Source organism: Condylura cristata, unplaced genomic scaffold (genome assembly GCF_000260355.1).
Source record: "Condylura cristata isolate star-nosed mole 26May11 unplaced genomic scaffold, ConCri1.0 scaffold00016, whole genome shotgun sequence".
In the NCBI taxonomy this organism is placed as follows: domain Eukaryota; kingdom Metazoa; phylum Chordata; class Mammalia; order Eulipotyphla; family Talpidae; genus Condylura; species Condylura cristata.
In genome coordinates this window covers 4,840,748-4,848,147 of record NW_004567117.1, presented here as the reverse complement: position 1 = coordinate 4,848,147, position 7,400 = coordinate 4,840,748, and positions in this window count along the sequence as shown.

The window sequence follows — 7,400 nt, the reverse complement described above, 5'->3', positions numbered from 1 at the left end:
AGGGAGGGAAATGCACGGGACTATGGTGGTGGCACAGGGGTGATTTGGTGATGGGAAACCCGTGGGGATTACAATTGAGATGAAAAAAAAAATGTGCAAAATGATGTAAAAATAAACTTTTTAATAAAAAAAATGTGATATAAATGAAAGGTATTCCTGCTTTAATACTAAAACAGCACATAATATAATTTCTGCTTAATAGTCTCAGATGTGCTACAACAAAATATAGTTGCATTTTTTAGTTTTCCAACCAAAAAAATAATGTTCAAAGTTAAAACTATTTCTTTAAATTCAAAATACTCATTGATGAAGAAGGATATATTCACGTCTATGCTGAGGTAACTTGTATTTCTTATGAGAAATCTGCAAAGTTATAGGATTGCCTGAGTTAGAAAAAAACTAACTCCACTACATAAATTTAAAAGAACATAGTCAGAAAAAATAAAATTATTTCATGATAGCATCCCATGAATTGTGTGTATTCTGTGCACAGGTTTTAAGTGTTTGGAAATTAGAAATACAATTTTGAAAAACTTGAGGTCTTTATGAAATGCCTTTTTTTAAAAAAAGTTATTTTTTTTCAGATGATAAGAGCAAACTCATATATTAGTTTAGAAGAAACCTAAAAATATTAAAAGAAGGCCTTCTCTTGTGGCACAATGGGTTAAAGCACAGCACTAAGACGCTAAAGCCACTTCAGCATGAGTTCGATCCCCACCCGGGAGGGGACCCACATGGCGCGGCAGACCTCCTCCGACCCTCCCACTGCTCCCCTCGGCAGTGTACTTCATCAACCTGCCTGTTCTGCTCCCCACTCTGTTTCTGGTGAACCCTCTCACTGCACATGCACCTCTGGCCTGTACCCCAGTTCTGCATGCATAACTGAATAAATATTTTTTAAATATATTAAAAGAAAACTTTCAAATGCCAACTCAGCCCTACCACTATTGCTTAAAGCATTCTTTCTCAATGAGGAAAAAAAGTGTTGAAAACTCTGATTCACATTTTTATATGGTATGATTATGGGTCACCTCTACCTTTTGTATGGGGACTTCTTTTGTATGTTGAAGCAGACAGCTGTAATTGTGTCTCTCCAACTGTCTGGCCAAACCATCCCACCTCTCTCTGCATCTTTCTGGAATTGATTCCCTGTCCATGTCTCTGGCTTTATCAAAGGTGGCATGTTGTTATAGGATGTCGCTTTCTTTCCCATCTTCATTGGTCTAAAGACAGAGCACCAAGCAGGCCAGAATAATCAGAAGCTTTCCCTGTGATTTTGGCAGCAGAACAAAGAGACGTAAATTTAGATTCTTTCTTTCTGGCAGCTGCAGATAACTGTACTTTCCTCTTCTTACAACTGGGATACAAAGAGGAAGGTAGAGATAAGCCATAAAATTGACATCTCAAAAGGGAGCTAGATTAGAGAAAGTAGAGAAATTCCTGCTGGTATCTGTGTGTCTGGTGCACAGAAACTGGCCTTTCGCTCTGTGGTTTCTATGGGATGTGCCCATTATCCCAGAAATAAATCTCACTTTTTTGCTAAAGCAAGTTACTGTTAAATTTCTGTAATGTAAAGCAAGTACATTGATGAATAGCTTTAATTATTCTTTTTTGTTTTTAAAAACAAAGCTTATATACATGTTTAGCTAAAGGACATAGAACTATCTTTATATATGGGATCTGTGTCCACTCTTAGGGACATGAACAGAAAAACAGAACATTGACTGTTTCAATGAATGTTTCCTTTCTATTTTGTCCCCATGTGCATGTAGTTCTCCGTGATTAAAAGAACACTATGGAAGAGGGAAGAAGACTCACAAACGACTGCTGGAGGAGGGATATGCACTTGTGTGTACATGTGTATACCTGTGTGTGCGTTTGCATGTTAGAATGTGTGTGCCTGCACCTGGATGTGTGCCTCATGTGCGTAGGTGGGTGTTGCTCTTTCCCCAGTTATGGTTAAAGTCATCACTGACTTCTGACCTGTTAATGGTCTCTAGGATTTTTGCTGGAACCATAATCTCCCACTATTACATTTCACTGTCCATTTGCCAATTAAGAAGAAGGGGCTAAAAAGGCCCAGCCCCAACAGCCACATCATATTGGCTTTGTCCAATACTTACACCTTCATCTTTAAGATGAATGGAGTGACTGTCGTGCTCATTCCTCTGTAGACTTGCCAAGCCCTGGCCTATATCAGCAACACCTCAAGAGCTGAGGAAAGCCAGGTTTCCGTGTTGGCTCATATGACTGTCCTCTCCCAATGGCGCAGCTCCTGTTATACCAGGATGGACACTGACCCAGGTGGGCTCGCCAGTCTCCCCTCCGCCCTCTGCCATGAGAGCCACTGGAGCTGAGAGCAATCACCCAGAACCAAGGCTGATCCATGTCAGAGAAATCCACTGTAGAGACAGGTAAATGAGGCAACAGAGTACAGAACAGCAGAGGTTATGGGCTCCATAGAGGCATAAACCTGTGCCTGTGTGTGAGTTTTCCAGAGCTGCCACAGCCGAACACCACAAAACTGGCAGTATAAACTATAGGTATGGAGGCTGAAAGGTCTGAGGTCAAGGGGTCACAGGGTTGGTACTGAGACCTCAATGCTCAGCTTGTAGATGAGCATCTTCTCCCTGTGTCCTCACACAGTCTTGCCTCTGTATGCGTCTGTGTCCTGATTTCTTCTTATGAGGACACTGCCTACATTGGATTAGAGTCCACCTCATGACTTCATTTTACCTTAACTTCCTTCCTCTAACAGCCTTATCTCCAAATGCAGTCACATTCTGAGGCATTGGGGGCTCAGGCTTCAACACAAGACTTTGGGGAGATGGGACCACAGTTCACCCGGAAAACTAATTGAATTGCCAACTCGAGTATAGCACCACATTATGCCTGGCTGTGCCTCCAGTATTTGGGATACAAGACAATAAATTCTGTCTTTTGACTTGTAATAAATAGATTTCTGCCCCTTCCTATCAGATAATTCCTGACAGATAGAATTACTCTTCTACAGCAAAAACTGCTGTAGAATGTTTTGTGATTTTGCAGAATGTAAGGACCAGAAACACTAAGATGGCTCTCAGACACAAACTTTAAACAACAGCTACACCCTTTGGGGTTTGATTTTGAACTGAGCTCAGTGGACTAGTAGCAGGGTGAGCATGTGACGTCATTCTGGCCAAAAAAGGATGAGGAGATTCTTCTCAAGTTCTAACAGTGCTGTTTAGAGAATTTCAACAAGGAAAGGCCATACGTTGGAAGAAGCCACTAGAAGATTATATTCAAGCACCATCTGCACCACACTTTCCATAAAATTGAGAAAATATCGAATAACCATCTCATAACACTGTAGCAAGATGCTGGATTACCAGGAGAATCGGAGGTGGGTTGCACTCCGATTCTCCTAGGTCCTATAACTATGACAGCCTTGCTCCCCTGGACCCTCTGTGTCCACCTACAGGAACGTCCTGTGTTGAGGGCCCTCTTACCACCTGGGCCAGATGGAGGTTCGGTCAAATGGGTTCCTGGGGATCTGAGTAGTAACAGGCTTCATTCCAGAGCGGGGTCCTGAAAGTAGGTCACCAACTAGAGCCCTCGTGATGTCTATCCATTGCTGACCAGCTCTCGGCAGCAGAGACCAAAGAACTTCTGTTCTGAACAACACAAAAGGCAGAACAAGCTCATCCCAGAGTACCAGAAAACTAGTGGTAACGACAAAAAGGAATGGAGTGGAGTATTAAGTATGTCATACTTTTCAAATGATACCCCAAAAAGACAATGAAATAATTACTATGCCCCCTCAAATCAGTTCCCTAAGTATCCTATAGCAAAGGACCACCACCAACTGGCTGACTTAACACAACAGAAATTTACCTGAAAGTTCTGGAAACTAGAAGTAATGAGGTTGGCAGGGCCATCTCCTGTGGGGGGACAAGGGGGGATAAAGGGGAACAAGGGGGCACCATCCTTCCTAGCTGCTTCTGTGGATGCTTTGCCAGCAGCCTTCAGCTTCAACTCCACCAGCAGCTCCGGCCTTTCAGTCTCTGCCTCTGTCACACCTGACCTTCTCCTGACATGTCTGAGTCTGTGCCTCTTCTTTTGGGGACACTATGTCTCATGTGGGGTCCACCCTACTCTTGTATGAACTCATCTACATGTCACTAATTCTATCTCCAATAACCTTATTGCAGATGAGATCACATTCTGAGAATACCTGGGGTGGGATATGAACATGTCATTTTGGAGCTCAGAGTTCAACTCTCAACACCTTCCTTCAATTATATTAAATTGTATCACCTTTCGGATAGACATGGGGACAAGTGCAGGTAGTGATGCAGGACACACTCTCACCAGGGCTTAGAGTTTCTAAAGGCATTGATCTGGCCTTGGACTTCACAGAAATGATAGAGTCCCCATTCCTTACAAACATATTGAATACACCCAGAATCCTCTGCTCGGAGAGTGGGGGTGGTCTCTATCCACTCAGAGCTGAGCTCTCAGTCTCTGGATCTACACCTCCCCTCTCTTCCAGGACTTACTCTTTTTGTTTTTTGTTTTTTGGTTTTTTTTTGTCCACAAATTTATATATGGTATCACCAGATAAGAAACAAATGTTCTCTATATTTTCTACTTTCAAACTCATAACAGATATTGAGTAATGAGATGAATGGTTATTTTTGTTTGGTTAATATAAAATTGTGAAGGTGGTTTAACCACCCCCAGAGTTGTCCTTGAATAATGAAGCTTGTTCTTTAGGACACTCAGGTGCCGAGACCCTGCCAAGGCCTGGGAGGGGCCCAGCACTGTGTCCATATGACCACAGGTTTGTAAAATTTGTGAGAGGATGAGTTGACTGAGAGTTGTTAAGGCCGCTGCCTCTCCCCGTGCCTTCTCTCCCTCCATCACATGTCCCTGCACGTTTGTTGGACTTAGTGAAACTGAGGGGAAACCGAGGGGAAATTGAACTGGACATATATTCATTTAGGCTTATGGGGACCTTGACACAAGCTATGCAACGTCTATCGTCTGACAGATTCCGGGTGGATCGGGATAAGCTCTGACAAATCAGACTTTCCACTGCTAACTTATGTTATGACCTCCCTTTTTTTGTATAATCATAATATCAAAATATTCTGAGCAACATTCAGTTTACAACTGGATTGTCTTAGCCCCAAAAGGATGCTGCCTGGTCCAGGCAAGCTGCCCTAAGGAGAGAAATTCCTCTGTCTCCTGAGACAAAAGGCAAGCCCCAGGAGAAATAATACCCCAGGACATAAAAACTCCTGGGAAGCTTCCTTGGTTTCTTTGAATAAAAAAGCAAACCTCGGATAAGGCTCCCAGGGCATAAGGACTCATGGACAAATTTTAACTTTGACTACACAAGTGTTGTTTGATACAACAAGTGTAAATTTCTCTTAATTTACTCCTTTTTAAAACAAGCACTAACTACTCTCTGCTAGCCTTAAATTAGCCATTAGCTTTTCTTTAGACAATCACTGATAACACTGCTAACACAATTTATTACTACTCCAAGACCCCTAACAACCTTTTGCTAACAAGCTCACCCTTTCCCAGACCCCTCTTCCCTTGAGTGATAACTAGACAGCTGTATACATGATAACTATCACAAAAACATATAATCTAGTATACCATAAATTGTTAAGAGAAGAATACTTTCTTCCCTTGTCCTTGAGAATGTTTTATGGAGATATCTCATTAACTAACCCTATGCATTATTACAATTAACTACTTGCTACACAGTATAAATAAAGACCTGCTGAAGGGATAGCAGGAAGACTTGCACCCTATCCTGACTCCCGTGTCTTCCTCACGCCTGCTCCTGTCTCCCCTTTTGGAATCTCCGCTCTCCGACACCTTCCCATCTTAGGGTCCTGCCTGCGTTGCCTCCAGACACCTCAAAAGTTGGAGCTTGTCTCCAACAGGACCTACTATATGGTCAGTCAATTGTAGGTGTAGTAAAATTACCGCTAATAGTTCAAGGCAGAAGAAGCTTTCTGCCTACTTTGCCAACTCACTCGGCTGTTCACAAAGGTTTGTGTTTAAAGGTCGTATGACAATGAGCACCTGTGCTACAGGCTGGCACCAAAAATATGTGGGTGATAGATGGGAAATAGCAACTGCAGCTGGAAGCATCTGAAACGTAAAATTGTAAGTGAAGAATCTAGTCTTTATCAGCGCTTGAGCAAAGTGGAATTCTCTCCTAGAAGGGATGCATTTAATAGTGCAGTATGGACAATTACAAACAAATGAGACATTTGGTTTTCTTTTTGGATAAAAATAGTGTGAAAAAAATTAGCCAGAATTCCTGTTTGTTGGACATAAGCCTGTAGCAGAACCATAAGCAGAGGATATGTCTGGCTATGAAGCCATATGTGCTACACACGCCAACCACCATAAGAGCATTCCACCAGCATGCTGGAGGAAAGACTGGTCTCAGTGCTCTCTGTGAAGGATAACACTGCATGGCATTGTCGTGAGATCAAATGTCTGAAACCAACAAGGGAGTAAAGAAAGGAAGTCATCCAGGCAATTCATACACCTGCCCAAGGCTTGAAATTATGTTGAGAGCATCTGTTAACTCTTTTACACTGATAAACTGTAATTATTTAGTTTATCATTCAAAATAAGCATTCATTTTATCCTTAATTTTTGTTGGTAGACAAAATTTGTTGGAGACTCCATGGGTCTCTCATGTTCCTGTAGATCCCGTGGGCAGGACACTGGCAGTTTTTGTTTCCGACGGTCTTTCAGGGATGTTAGTATAGAGGACAGCCCAGGAAGATCAAGATCCAGTCTTCCTTCAGAGCAGAGTGAGACACTACCTGCTCGCTGACAGTGTAATATAGGCAATACCTCCCTCCTGACAAAGGTTGGGCGGGGTTTGCTTGCAGCCCCTTTTAAGATGAGTTTTTTCCCAAACTTGAAGGTGCTCAGTAGTCATGCAAGTTTACTGTGTGTGGCATTCCCTGGGTCCAGTTCACAGCACTCATGGAATTTGGGGAAAAAAAGAACTGAGGGGGCCTTCTTGATAGAGCAGAGGTTAACGTCTCAGTGTTATCAAGCTATCACCAGTCACTGCTACACGAGTTCAATCCTCCGGCCAGGGAGCTGACCCACATGGCACAGCAGACCTCTCCTGTCTCACCCACTTCTCCCACCGGCAGTGTATTACAGTACATCTGCCTGTTCTGTCTCTGGTGAATCCTTTTACCCCTCTATCCCCCACACATCTGGCCTACACCCCAGTTCTATGCATAAGTAAATAAAATTAAATCTTCAAAAAAAATCAAGTGAGATGACTGAATCGTGCTGTGAGTAAAGAAGGAATCATATAAACGTGTCACATTATAGGTAAGAAAGTACTCCAAGTTCTGTTAGCA